We start from the raw sequence: 14566 nt of genomic DNA, 5'->3' as shown, positions 1-14566 counted from the left end.
GGCTGGTAGAATTATTTTTGCTGGAGTGTCCCTTTGAATGTCACCTGAATAATACATGATTTTGTACTTTTGTTGTCATCACAGTGTCTTCCGTTGCTGTGAATCTGAGAGTTTTAAAGGAATGAGATGTTTTCCATTTCTGGAAAAGAAATAGTGTGAAAAGGCAGGCTAGCAAGTTGAGTGTCCATAAGAATAGATCAGAAATGAATAAAGCTCATATTTTATTTAAGTGCTACTTATGGGGATGATAAAAAATGCTATTAGAATGTAAGATTGACCCTTCATTCCAGGGCATTCTCTCTTTTCCAGAAAAAAAAAAAAGAAAAAATCCCACCAAGTCAAACTGAATGTACAATGTCTTTCAATACTCATAGCCTATGTTATAGGCCATTCTTGGAGTAAGCCAGCATCATTCTAATGAATATGACCTTGTTTTGACAGAAAATAATGTGAACCCAGATTTGCCTGTTATTTTTAAACTGGTATTAAAATGCTGTCTATTTAGATATTGATTATTTGTCCATAAACAGCCTCTTTTCTGTAAGATCTCAAAAGGAAATTGAGTGTGTACATGAAAAAATTAACTTTGATAGCCATGCTAGTTTTATGTTTTTTAACTAGTCCTATTTTCCTCAGCAATCCCAATTCCAATAATTTATGTCATGTATACACCAGCAAAAATATGAAAAGACATCTGCACAAGACTATTCATTGCAGCTCTATTCATAATGGCAAAAGACTAGAAACACCCAAATGTCCATAATTAGGAGACTGATTGAATAGACTAAGGTACACCCACACAACAGAGAACAGTGCAGCTCTGAAAAGAATTGTGAGATATCTGTAAATATTGCGTTGGAATCATTCCCAGGACATATTATCAAGTGGGAAAAAAACAAGGTATAAAAAGTACATATACTGTTCTACCAACCAACTAAGAAAATAAGATTATCTATAGGGGCCAGGCACGGTGGCTCGTACCTGTAATCCCAGCACTTTGGGAGGCTGAGATGGGTGGATCACGAGGTTAGGAGTTCGAAACCAGCGTGGCCAAGATGGTGAATCCCCGTCTCTATTAAAAATACAAAAATTAGTCAGGTGCAGTGGCAGGCACCTGTAATCCCAACTACTCATGAGGCTGAGGCAGGAGAATCACTTTCCGGGAGGCAGAGGTTGCAGTGAGCCGAGATCACGCCATTGCACTCTAGCCTGGGTGACAGAGCAAGACTCTGTCTCAAAAAGAAAAAAAAAAGATTATCTACGCATATTTGTTTATAATAATAAAAACAAAGGTAAAACAAAAACTTTTAAAAGGGAGAAAAAAAGAGAAAAAGGATGGAAGGGACAGAAGTATAAACTAGACGTCCATGATTAAGCCTTGCATTGTATATTTGACACAAATTAAAAATAAAATAAAGATTGTGAGTTTTCCTTTTGGGGTGATGAAAATGTTCTAGAATTACCTGATCTGAAATCAGTTTCACTTGGCTGAAACCAAGATGTCAGCAGGACGATACTCCTTCTGGAGGCTCTACAGGATTGATACGGCCTGGCTATGTCACACCCAAATCTCATCTTGAACTGTAGTTCCCATAATCCCCATGTGTTGTAGGAGGGACCCAGTGGGAGGTAATTGAATCATGGGGGTGGTTACCTCCATTCTATTCTTGTGATAGTGAGTTAGTTCTCATGAGATCTGATGGTTTTATAAGGGGCTTTTCCCCACTTCACTCTGCATTTCTTGTTGCTGCCATGTTAAGAGGGTTGTATTTGCCTCCCCTTCCACCATGATTGTAAGTTTTCTGAAGCCTCCCCAGTTCTGCTGAACTGTGAGTCAATTAAACCTCTTTCCTTTATAAATTACCCGGTCTTGGGTATGTCTTTATTAGCAGCATGGGAACGGACTAATACAGGGATAATCTGTTTTCTTGCTTTTTCCAGCTTCTAAAGCTGTATACCTTGCCTCATGGTCCATTTCTTCCATCTTGAAGTCCAACAGTGTGGCATCTCCAAATCTCTCTGCTTCCATTGTCACATCACTTTGTGTCAAATCTACCTTTGCCTCCCTTTTATAAGGAAACTCGTGATTGCTTTAAGGGCCCGTCTGGATAATCCAGGATAATACCCCTGTCTTAAGGTCTTTAACTTAATCACATCTGCAAAGACCTTTTCTCATATAAGGTAACATTTATAAGTTGCAGAAATATGTACATTGAAATAATATGTTGACTAGGGTTTGTTTTAAAATATTTTAGAAAGGGTAGAGATGAAACAAGAATGACAGAATTATGACAATTTTTGAAGTTGAGTGATGGCAACATGGGGCTTATGCCATTTTCTCTACTTTTGTGTATATTTGAAATTTTCCAATGAAGTCTTTTATTTTTATTTTATTTATTTATTTATTTTTTACGACAGAGTCTCACTCAGTTGTCCAGGCTCGAATGCAGTGGTGTGATATTAGCTCACTGCAACTTCTGCCTCCTGGATTCAAGTGATTCTCCCACCTCAGCCTCCTGCGTAGCTGGGATTACAGGTGCCCGCCACCATGGCCAGCTAATTTTTATATTTTTAGTAGAGATGTGGTTTCACCATGTTGGCCAGACTGGTCTCGAACTCCTGACCTCAGGTGATCCACCCACCTCAGCCTCCCAAAGTGCTGAGATTACAAGCGTGAGCCACCTCGCCTGGCCCCAGTGAGTCTTAAAATAAGTAAATAAGAAACAAAAAACATGGCCTCTTTTCAAATAGCATGTGGTATGTGGCTGACTATTCTGAGGTTGACTATTCTTAATTACATTCTTAATTGCAAGTCATGTTGCCTCCATATTCCCCTGGGTTAAGTGCCTAGTACTGTAAGTAAAGTGCTAAAGGCTGAAAGGATAAGACCTTAATAAAGGCTTTGGGGTCAAGCATGAGCACAACAGAGAGAGACAGACTTAGATTTGGAGGACCAGAATCGCTTTTCCCTCCTGTACAACTACGTGGCTTGCGCCAAGTTAATTAACCTCTGTAAACTTTGGCTCTCTCATCTGAAGAGGACAGTAACAATATTACCTACCTTACAGGGTTGTGTGAGAGAAAATGAGATAATCAATAAAAAGACCTTAGCACTTTCGCAGTACCTGGTATCATTTGACAATTCCTGGCAAATGATGAGAATGCCTTTCCAAAACAGTTTCCATTTTCTTTTCAGACATCACTCGTTTGTGCTTCCGCCTTCCTGCCTGGTTACCCTGTTTCTTCTGCTGACCTTTTTTTTGGATGGCAATTCTCATCTTAGTTTATATTTCCCTCAAAACAGAGTCCCAAACAAGGACTTGAGAGAAGGGTAATTTATTTGGGAAGTTTTTCACTGTTAGGGTTTCCAGATTTAGCAAATAAAAATCCAGAATGCCCAGTTTTCTTTACAGATAAACAATGAATACTTTTTTATTGTAAGTATATACCATTTGAGAGATATTTTTGACATTTAACTGAATGTCCTATATTTCATCTGACAGCTTTATCCCAGGGGGCAGAGGGAAGAAAATGAGCAGTGTTCTAGTCCATTCAGATTGCTATAGCAAATGACCACAGACTGAGTGGCTTACAAACAATAGAAACGTATTTCTCAGTTTTGGAGGCTGGGAAGTCCAAGATAAAAGGTGCCGCAGGTTCGCTGTCTGGTGAGGGCCTTCTTCCTTCATAGATAGATGTGTTCTCACCAGTGTACCCTCACATGGTGGAATGGGCAAGGGAGCTCTCTCAGGCCTCTTTTACAAGAAAACTAATCCCATTCATGAGGGCTCCACTCTTATGACCCAATCACCTCCTGAAGGCCCCACCTCCTAATACCATCATCTGGGGATTAGGGTTTCAACATATGAATTTTGTGGGAACATAAGTATTCCAACCGTAGCAAGCAGTGGGACATAAAGGAAAGAGAATCTAAAAAAGAGCATGTTAATGAGTCATTAAAGACCACTATTAAGTAACTGAGGCTCAATCCTAGCAATCCTAAAACTGACCCTCTGAGAAACCACATAGAATAAGGCTCAGAATTGTCTTTTCTGTGGAAGGTGAGGCTAGTGCCTTCTTCCAGAAGATTGCCCTTGGGGAATTTAACTTCTCAGCACCTTTTTTTTTTTTTTTTTTTTTTTTGAGACAGGGTCTCTCACTCTGTCACCCAGGCTGGAGTGCAGTGCAATGGCATGATCTCAGCTCACTGCAGCCTTGGCCTCCTGGCCTCAGGCAATCCTCCCGCCTCAGCCCTCCAAGTAGCTGAGACTACAGGCATGCGTCAGCATACCCAGCTAATTTTTTTTTTTTTGTAGGGACAAGGTTTCACCACATTGCCCAGGCTGGTCTCGAATTCCTGAGCTCAAGCAATCCACCTGCCTTGGCTTCCCAAAGTACTTCTCAGCACTTATGAACTGTTCCTTGTTTGGGCTGAGCAACCACCCACAGCTTCAGAAAAATATTTACATATTTCCATATGACCTTCATTTTTTTCTTATAGCCCTTTTCACAACCGTCATCAATTATTTTTGTGATTATTCCCTCCATTAAATTAAGCTCCTCAAAGACAGAATCTTGTTGTCTTTTTCACTTATGTAGCCCCAGAGCTTGGCACAGTGTCAACTGTGTTGACATAAGAAATATGTGTTAGTTGCCATTGCTGTGCAGTGGTTGTTCACATAAGAATAGTACTCTTAGACCCTGGGAGGTTGTAGACCCAAGTGACCCCAATGGGTGGTAAGATTAATGGTCTCATAAGTGCTCCATTGGGTGGAATGAGGTGCTTCTCCAAAGCTTCTAGATGTATTCCTCCCCCTTTTTCCTGCCTCTCAATCTTAATGCCTGTGATCCCAACTGGTTGGCTGATACAAAAGAATCTGTGTAAGTCCACTCAAAATTAAATCTGCCACTATAAATATCTTTTGAGGTCTCCCTACTGTGCATATAGTACTTACCACAGTAGATGCTGTGGAAGATGCACACATGAATTAGACAGAGGTCCTCCTCCTACTCTCCAAGAACTAACCATCCTCTGAATGAGACATGTGAAAAGCTTTAACACGGGGTAGAAATGAAGTGTAGGGATGGACTGCCTGTCTTCCCCACATCCCTGACAGTTTTTTGCACTTGTCTGTGAATTAAACATCCCTGTTCCACTTCCCAGAGCAATCCAGGTTTAGACAGGAGATACACAGGCACCTGACTTATGAGGCTGAACTGGAATGTGGTCCCTGAAGGTTCCTCCATTGCCGCTGTGAGATCTGTGATGTTATCTGATGAGTGCAGACCATTGGATTCCTGTGTTCTCTCTGTGGCAGGTCACTCATCCTCCCCATTTATATCTAATTCCTGGCAACTGGGTACCCAGCCAGAGTTCTTTCTTTGCCCTAGCCTCTATGTTCCCCAGAAGTAGTGTTATGCTTCCGCTTTGCTTTCCTCTCCATTTGTAATTCCTCTTCCAGTAGTCTGTCTGGTTCCTAGCTCTTCTTGAAAATCCAGAGCCTATTTTTGTCCTCCTTCACAATACTTACTGCTAGAGTTTGAATGTTTGTCCCCTCCAAAACTGATTTTGAATCTTAATCCTCAATGTGGTGGTATTCAGAGGCAAGGTTTTTAAGAGGTTATTGAATCATGAGGACTCTGACCTCAGGAATGGATTAATCCACCCACTGATTAATAAATTAATGGATTAATGGGTTGATATATTAATGGGTTCTTATGGGAGTTGGACTGGTAGCTTTATAAGAAGAGGAAGGGAGACCTGAGCTAGCAGGCTAAGCTTCCTTGCCATGTGATGCCCTGTACCACCTCAGAACTCTGCAGAGTCTCTATCAGCAAGAAGGCCCTCACCAGATTTGGCCTCCCAAACTTGGACTTCCCAATCTCTATAATTGTGAACAATAAAGTCCTTTTCTTTATAAATCACCCAGTTTCGGGTGTTCTTTTTTTTTTTTTTTTTTTGAGACAAGTCTCATTCTGTCGCCTAGGCTGGAGTGCATTAGCACGATCTCGGCTCACTACATCCTCTGCCTCCTAGGTTCAAAAGATTCTCCTGCCTCAGCCTCCCAAGTAGCTGGGATTATGGGCACGCACCACCATGCCCAGCTAATTTTTGTATTTTTAGTAGAGACAGGGTTTCACCATGTTTGTCAGGCTGGTCTTGAATTCCTGACCTCAGGTGATCCACCCACCTCGGCCTCCTAAAGTGCTGGGGTTACATGGCGTGAGCCACCATGCCCGGCCTCAGGTGTTCTTTTATAAGCAATAGATAATGGACTAATACACTCACTAAATCAAGTGTCCTATCACTGGATGAGGCACCAGCTGCCTAAGGACGGGCTCCCAGACACTTGCCCATTGGGTCTTCCAAGGAGCGAGATCCAGGGTCACCCATGAAAAACTTCATCTCCCAGAAAGAACAGGGATTACCTCCCTTGGTTCCTGAGAGTAATCACTTGCCTGAACCTAAGCATAGGTCACTATACCCTTGAATGCTATCCATACCCTGTAGCCATACCTCCTCTAACAGCCCAGTCTATCACTCTTTTGGCCAGTCAGGTTTAGTGCCAGGCCCCAGCTTCCATCCCCACCACGAAACCTGCCTGGCATGGTTTGTGTAAACCCACAAGCCTCATTAAGTGGTCCTAAAAGTTGGCACCCTGGGGGTTATAGGCAAGGAAGCGAGTGACTCTGACTGACATGACCTGGGATCATTGGGAAAATGGCAGGTACTCTGAAAATGAGTAGGATTTCCAAAGCTGGATAACCAGTATTGGGTGCATTCTCTCGGTAGCTATTTGTATCTGTTAAAAATACATCAGTCTTTGCTTCTTTCTCTCTGTTTGCTCTCTGCTCACCGATATCTCTGTTGGAAATATTTAGGTGCCTCCAATACCCTTTTATGGTGAATCCTTCAGAATCCCAGAAGGTGGCAGAAGCTTTGAAATCACATGGGAAAGGATTGCTCTCTATTTTGAATTAAGGGGATTATTCCATGATAATGCTTCTCATTACTATGAATTTTTTGGACATGAAAATGGTGGCATTTCTTTCACAAGCTAATTTGTTTGAGATTTTGCATTCATATGCAAATATTTAGCTTCGGGATCTGTATTCAATTTCTCAATTAAATTTTTAGGCAGAGCCAAATTAGCTGTACAAACACATAGTATATTTGTAATTTTTGCTCATTTTAATCATGGTTTCAGTCAGCTCTAAGCAGGACAATTTATTTTCCTACCTACAGATGGTTTGCAAAACATAGAAAAAAAATAGTTTCAACTTTGTTGATTACATTTATATTTTTCCAGGAAAATCTGTAGTAGCATTATCTTATTTCCTTTAAATTTAATATGTTTTCTTCAGATAATTTTATATATGAAGAGAGATACACCATGCTGTTTTAATAGAAAATTTTCAGAATTATTTCCTCCAAATTATCCCATCTCCTTTTCAAAGGAAATAAATTTACTTATGATACATGAATCAAATATAGATTTACCATTTTTCCATCCGTTTTTTTCTTAGAAACCAAACACATAATCAAAAAGAAAGCTGTACTTGCTATTAACATTGCTACATCAATATATTCCTTAAGGAGTGCTATGCTAAAATGCATTTTTGAGATTTAAATTCCTCATATCCTTGTATGAACTCTTCTAAGTCTAGCCAATCTACACATTATATCCATTTAGTATTTTACACTTTTACCTGATCTGAAATGATAAAATAGGAAAATAGAGAAACTCAAGCTTTTATAGACTCTACTACAATGTCCATGGAATGGTGATTAGGGATTAGAAACGAAACCAAAAAGCAACACTATTTTGATTTCTTTGAAATGAAAAGTACTATTGATACTTACCCTTACTGGTATGTTGTGCAGGCACCAAAACCTACTCTGTAATATCCAGGAAAAATTAAATATATACAGGTGAAAGATATCTGTAGACTTGTGCCATCTTGAGACTAGGTTATAATGAGACAAACCTACTGCAATTTTCTCCAGCAAGGCCAAGGAGTTCTGAGTTCATCTGGCAGCTTCTGTTGGATCTAGGAAATTCAGAGCTGGCCAGTTAGTCTCCCTCTATCCTCATTCCCAGCATATACATCTGTATATAGGACTAAAGAAGAAAGGGAAGGAAGGAAAAGGATATTGTTGCCTACCATTCTCCATCTGTCCTCACCCTACAACCTTCCTTTACCGAGGTTGCCTTATTGAGTCTAGAGAATAAACAAACACAACAGGAACCCCAAAGAAGGCAAAAGTGGATCTTATAATTTCCCTTTCTCTTTCTGTAACACATCTCCTATACTGAGTCATAGCCCCATCATTGACACTTAGTGTTTGACTGAAATCATGCTATTCCGATGAGAAGGAAGATTTTATCAGGTTGGCCTTAGACGCCAGTTTCAGGATAGTGGAAGGGAGTTTCTGGGGAGGATGCATTTCATTTCCAAATGTATCAGTCAAAGTAAATCTAGCTGCTGGAAGATTCCTTATATTTAGTAAAAATCAATAGAGTAATGTGCTCATACCATATTTCCTCATGAGCAAGCTTTCAAGTTTCCTGTAGGCCTTTCCCCAGGCTCCCTATCAGAACTTGCATTTTCCTTTTGAACAAACCATTCTGCTGGAAATGCAGTCATGCAAGAGAATATTGTATCACTCAGTTAATCTCAGTGCCATAGGCAAAGACCTTACCTCTAATTCTACAAAAGGTACCTCTTTTGCCCTTTCTAGTTAATTCCTCTACTCTTAGAGGTCAAAGCAAAAGTGATACTATGGATTTTTTTCTTCTTTTCAGTGATAATGAAATGCTGTCAAACTATTTGGGGGCAGGGTGTGTAAAGATGGTATGGGGATATGACAGAATGATATTAGAGAATGTCCAGGTATCTGTATATCTTAGCCTGGGATTTTCCAAAAGTAAAGCCTAAGGAAAAAGCTTGTGTGCAGAGGGTTTACTTCAGACCTGTCTTTGTCCAGTCAGGCTGCTATAACAAATTGCTGTAGACTGGATGGCTTATAAACAATGAAAATTTAATCCTCATAAATCTTGAGGCTGGAAATCTGAGATCATGGTGCCAGCATGGTCAACTTCTGGTAAGGGATGTCTTCTGGGTTGTAGACAGCCAACTTCTTCTTGTGTCCTCACATGGCAGAAGGGTAAGTGTCTCTCTGGGGCCTCTTTTATAAGGGCACTAATCCCCTTCATGGGGACTCTGGTCTCATAGCCCAATTGTCTTCCAAAGTCCCCATCTCCTAATACTACCATACTGGGGATTAGGATTTCAACATATGAATTTTAGGAGGACACACACATTCAGACCATAACAAGACCTGATCCAGAGACATGGGAGAGAAAGACTAGCATGTGTGTATGTGAGGGAGGATGAGGAGATCATGGAAAAATAAAAAGCCAATGCAAAAATATCTTATTGAGTCAGCTTCCACTACAGATTATTTGCACTTGATTACCTAGGACCCTCCCAGGAGACTTATGAGATGCATCTCAGAACTATCTGTCTAGAGCACCAACGAGAGAACCTTTATCCTTCAGTTGCCAACCCCACTGGCCAAGGATGAATCTATGGGTATTCTCATTCCTATACGCACTTCCTGGTTGTATGTGCATGAGGGCCAAATGGACTTGTCTGAGTGGCTTATGCTGTGCTGTCACAGAAGCCTCAGAACAGGAAGAGGCATGGCTTGTGGCAAGACTGTGTCAGGTTGCATCTGTGTGAAGCTGCTGGCCACCACAGCACAGAAAACGTAACCAAAACACTGTGCCAGCCTTCCTTGGGATGCTTCATTACTTATGAAAAGCAAGCTGTTCCCCTAACCTAGATCCATCCTACAAAATCATTTTTATTAACTCATAAGAACTCCACTAGAAATTTACCTTTTATACATATAGACCATGGAATACTACACAGCCATGAAAAAAGTAAAATCATGTCCTTTATAGCAACATGGATGCTGCTGGAGGCCATCATCCTAAGTGAATTAATGCAGGAACAGAAAACCAAATCTCGCATGTTCTCATTTGTAAGTGGGAGCTAAACATTGGGTACACAAGGACATACAGATGGCAACAATAGACACCAGGGACTAATAGACGGGGAGAGAGGGGGAAAAGAGTTGAAAAACTTAACCTATTGAGTCCTATGCTCACTACCTCGGTGACGGGATCAATTGTACAATAAACCTCAGCATCACTCAGTATACCCATGTAACAAACTTGCACAGGTACCCTCTGAATCTAAAATAAGAGTTGAAATTATTATTATTTATTTTTATTTATTTATTTATTTATTTATTTATTTATTTATTTATTTATTTATTTTTCTGAGATGGAGTCTCCCTCTGTTGCCCAGGCTGGAGTACAGTGGTGCAGTCTCGGCTCACTGCAAGCTCTGCCTCCCGGGTTCACGCCATTCTCCTGCCTCAGCCTCCTGAGGAGCTGGGACTACAGGCACCCGCCACAACGCCTGGCTAATTTTTTGTATTTTTAGTAGAGACGGGGTTTCACCATGTTAGCCAGGATGGTCTCGATCTCCTGACCTCGTGATCCACCTGCCTCGGCCTCCCAAAGTGCTGGAATTACAGGCGTGAGCCACCCTGCCTGGCCAAGAGTTGAAATTATTTTTTAAAAATCCTAGTTTGCTGAGAGCTTTTCAAAAAATAGAAATTATGAATGGAAAAGAAAAAATTACCTCATAAATTTCCCAAAGCTATCATACAATCACCCATAAAATAAAAATATCCCATTTGTTCCCATACCACAGTATGTTCTATATAATCTCTGTTTAAAAAAAAAAAAATCTTGGCCAGGCACTGTGGCTTACACCTGTAATCCCAGCACTTTGGGAGGCCAAAGTGGGTGGATCACTTGAGCCCAGGAGTTTGATACCAGCCTGGGCAACAATGATGAAACCCCATCTCTACCAAAAAAAATGCAAAAATTAGCTGGGCATGGTGGCATGTGCCTGTAGTCCCAGCTGCTTGAAGGCTGAGATGGGAGGATTGATTGAGCCCTGGAGGTCAATGCTGCAGTGAGTCATCATAGTGCCACTGCACTCCAGCCTAGGGGACAGAGTGAGACTCTCTCAAAAAGAAAGCCTTAATATGCCTATTGTTGGTGAATTCATTATTACATTGTGTTAGTCAGAATCTTTGGGCTAATACAGTGAAAGAAACATGACTCAAATAATCCAAGGCAAAGAAAACAAAAGAATAACTTTAATGGTTTGGTTTGCATAATAATCATGAAGTCTTAGGGTAAAATTAACTTAAGGCTCAGCTACATCCAGGGTCTCAAATGATGCCACCAGATCTCCCTCTTCCTCTCTCCTTTCTGTCTGTCTTCCTGTCTTTTTCCCTGTGTCTTGACTGTTAACCGTGTTGAACCACATAGCTTGTGATTCAAAGTCTTGTGTAAGTATCTGTTTGGGCCTTAGCCCAATCACTGTTGGGAGAAATATAAAATATCATGATTGGCAAGTTGTCTGAGTCTGTTCAAGCTGCTATAACAAAATACCTTAGATTAGATAGCTTACAGGCTACAGAAATTTATTTCTCACAGTTCTGGAGGCTCGGAAGTCCAAGATCAAGGTACCGGCAGATTCAGTGTCTGGTGAGGGCTGGTTCTTCATAGACAGCACCTTCTCACTGTGTCCTCATATGGTGGAAGGAGCAAGGCAGTTCTCTGGGGTCTCTTTTATAAGGAAGCCCATTTTATAATCCCTTTCATGAGGGGCCTACCCTCATGACCTGATTACCTCCCAAAGGCCCTACCTCCTAATACCATCACCTTGGTGATTAGGATTCAACATATGAATTTGGGGGAGGACACAAACATTCAGACCAAAGCACAAGGCCTGGGTCAAATGCCCACTCTTGCAGCCCAGATGATATTCTAGGGTTGTCAGTCCCATCAGAATCAAGTGCGCTGTGAGAGTGACAGGTCCCAAAAGAAAGAGTTGTGCCAGGCGTAAAAAGCAATGACATCCAGTGCTTTCCCATGAGTAAGGCTTCTGGTAATGCCTTCCCTTTCAAGTAACAAAACTTTTTACTTTTAATTTTTATAAAAGTACTTATATAAATGCATAAAAATCTCTTGTTTTATGCTTTTTTGCTTTCCTTACTTTTTCCTCCCTCCTTCTGACCTCTGCTTATTTTACATTTTTGTCCCCATAGATAACTAATGTTAACAATGTAATATATATATATAATTGTTGTATATTTTTTCTTTATGCTCATGTAATCATAACAAACATACATATGCATATTATATATACACAGATATGTGATCCATAAATTACAATAAATTTTGCCCACTAAGGGACATCTGGCAGTGTCTGTAGATATTTTTGGTTTTCACAACTGAGGGGATGCTACCAGCGTGTCGTGGTTAGAGGCCAGGGATGCTGTTCAACATCCTACAGTGCACAGGACAGTTCCCTGCAACAAAGAATTATCCAGCCCAAAATGGCAACAGTATAGAGTTTAAGAAACTTTGATATGTGCACATACATATAAGTTTTGGTCGTTGTTTATAAAATTGAGGTCATATTAAACCCACAAATTGAAATCATATTAAACGCACCTTTCTGGATCTTGTTTCTCTCACTCAACACTACCTTATTAAAATAATTAAAAAGAAATTGGTATAGCATGAGTTAACTGCATAGCGGTTGCTTAATATTTCATCATATGATTGTAATCTATTTAACCATTCACTGTGGACAGTTAGAACTCAATTCTGTTGGGGAGCTCTCCGAGAAAACATGCTCCAGGATCTCAATATCCAAGGGTTAGGGAGTCGGGACATTTATACCAATTCCTACCAGTGATTGGTTGTGGCCTACTCTTAGGGAGCATTAACTCCTCAGTACCTTGCAAGTATGTCAAAACAGGCTCCAGGAACAATCTTGGACAAAGAAATGCATGCACTGCCTATTGGAAGGTAGGCTGGTAGGCAATGAGGCAGTAAGGAGAGCACATGGGGTCTGGACACACTGCTGACATCTGCTGTATCCCTTGAAATACATATCTTTATTTACAGTACTCTTAGTTTTGTGGGAGAGTCTTTTAATAGAGGGATTGCTAAGTGTGTTAGGGTAGTCATACTTCTCCACAGACACAGAGCCAATAGGAGAGATAGATAGGTAGACAGATAGATAGATAGATAGATAGACAGATAGATAGATTATTTAAAATTAAATATTGGCAAATCTCTATAAATTTTAATACATACACAGAGAGAGAGAGAGAGAGATTATAAAGAATTAGCTCATGATTGTGGAGGCTAGGAAATTCCTTGATCTGGCATCTGCAAGGTAGAGACCCACGAAAGCCAATCTGAATCCAAAGGCCTGAGAACCAGGATAGCCAATAGTGTAAGTTCAGTCTGAAGGCAGGAGAAGACCAATGTCCCAGCTCAAGCAGTCAAGCAAAGAGTGAATTCTCCCTTCGCCTGCCTGTTTGTTCTATTCAGGTTCTCAAGGGATTGGATAATGCTCACTCACTTTGGGGAGGGCCATCTGCTTTACACAGTTTACTGATTCAAATGCTAATCTCATCTGGAAACACCCACACAGACACAAGAATAATGTTTAGCCAAATATCTGGGTACTCCTATGGCCCAGTCAAGTTGACACAAAATTAACCATCTCACTGAGTTAAAGTATATATTTATATTAATTTCAATCAATCCTACCTGATTGCTTTCCAAAATAATTGTCACAATTCACATTTCCACCAGCAAATTTTGTAATTGCTATTTTCCCCAGTATTCCCGTCAGCAACAAGTATTATGAGCCTTTAGAATTGTTGTCAGTCTGACAAATATAACATGATATTTTGTTACTTAAAAAGGTTTTATCCTAATATTTTTGTTTGGCCAAATGAATTTACCCTCCTGAAAATGTCTCTTCAGATTCTTCATCCATTCTTTTTGTAGGTTATTTTTTTCCTTTTTGACAACTTTTAAGAGTGCTTTGTGTGTTATTTATACTAAACCACTATCTGTTCTCTGTGTTACAAAAATTTTTTCAAGTCTATCGTTTGTGTATTAAGACTTCGTTAAAATATTTTTTGTTATACAGAAGTTTTTATAGAACATTTTCTGGATATACTATATTTTGATGAATCAAAGATGTCAAAAACCTTTATTATTTATCACTAAATTTTTTTAAAAAAACGCTGGCAATTAAACTGAAACAATGTTTTGTCATGAATTCAAATTTTAGTTGTAGAAGGAACTTTTTCTGATCTTTAATATTGACAGTATAATTGTGGGACACACTAAAGAACATTGGGTTTTGTTAGCATTGATTACTTGGCTCTTATATTTCCTCTACTCAATTATATGTCCCTAGAAGTTTAGCATCAGCTTCTGTTCAGAGTCAGCAGGAAATCTCTGACACAACAATAGCACCTCATTGGTATGAGAGTGGCCTCTCATACCTTTGAAATGTATTTTATCTTTTCCAAAAAGTTTGGCAATTTCTCCAGTCTCTGTTGCAGGGCTTGGTGTTGATGGGCAATATTTTCTCATAT

The sequence above is a fragment of the Nomascus leucogenys genome, chromosome X, assembly GCF_006542625.1.
Source record: "Nomascus leucogenys isolate Asia chromosome X, Asia_NLE_v1, whole genome shotgun sequence".
NCBI lineage: Eukaryota > Metazoa > Chordata > Mammalia > Primates > Hylobatidae > Nomascus > Nomascus leucogenys.
This window is presented reverse-complemented; position numbering follows the sequence as displayed.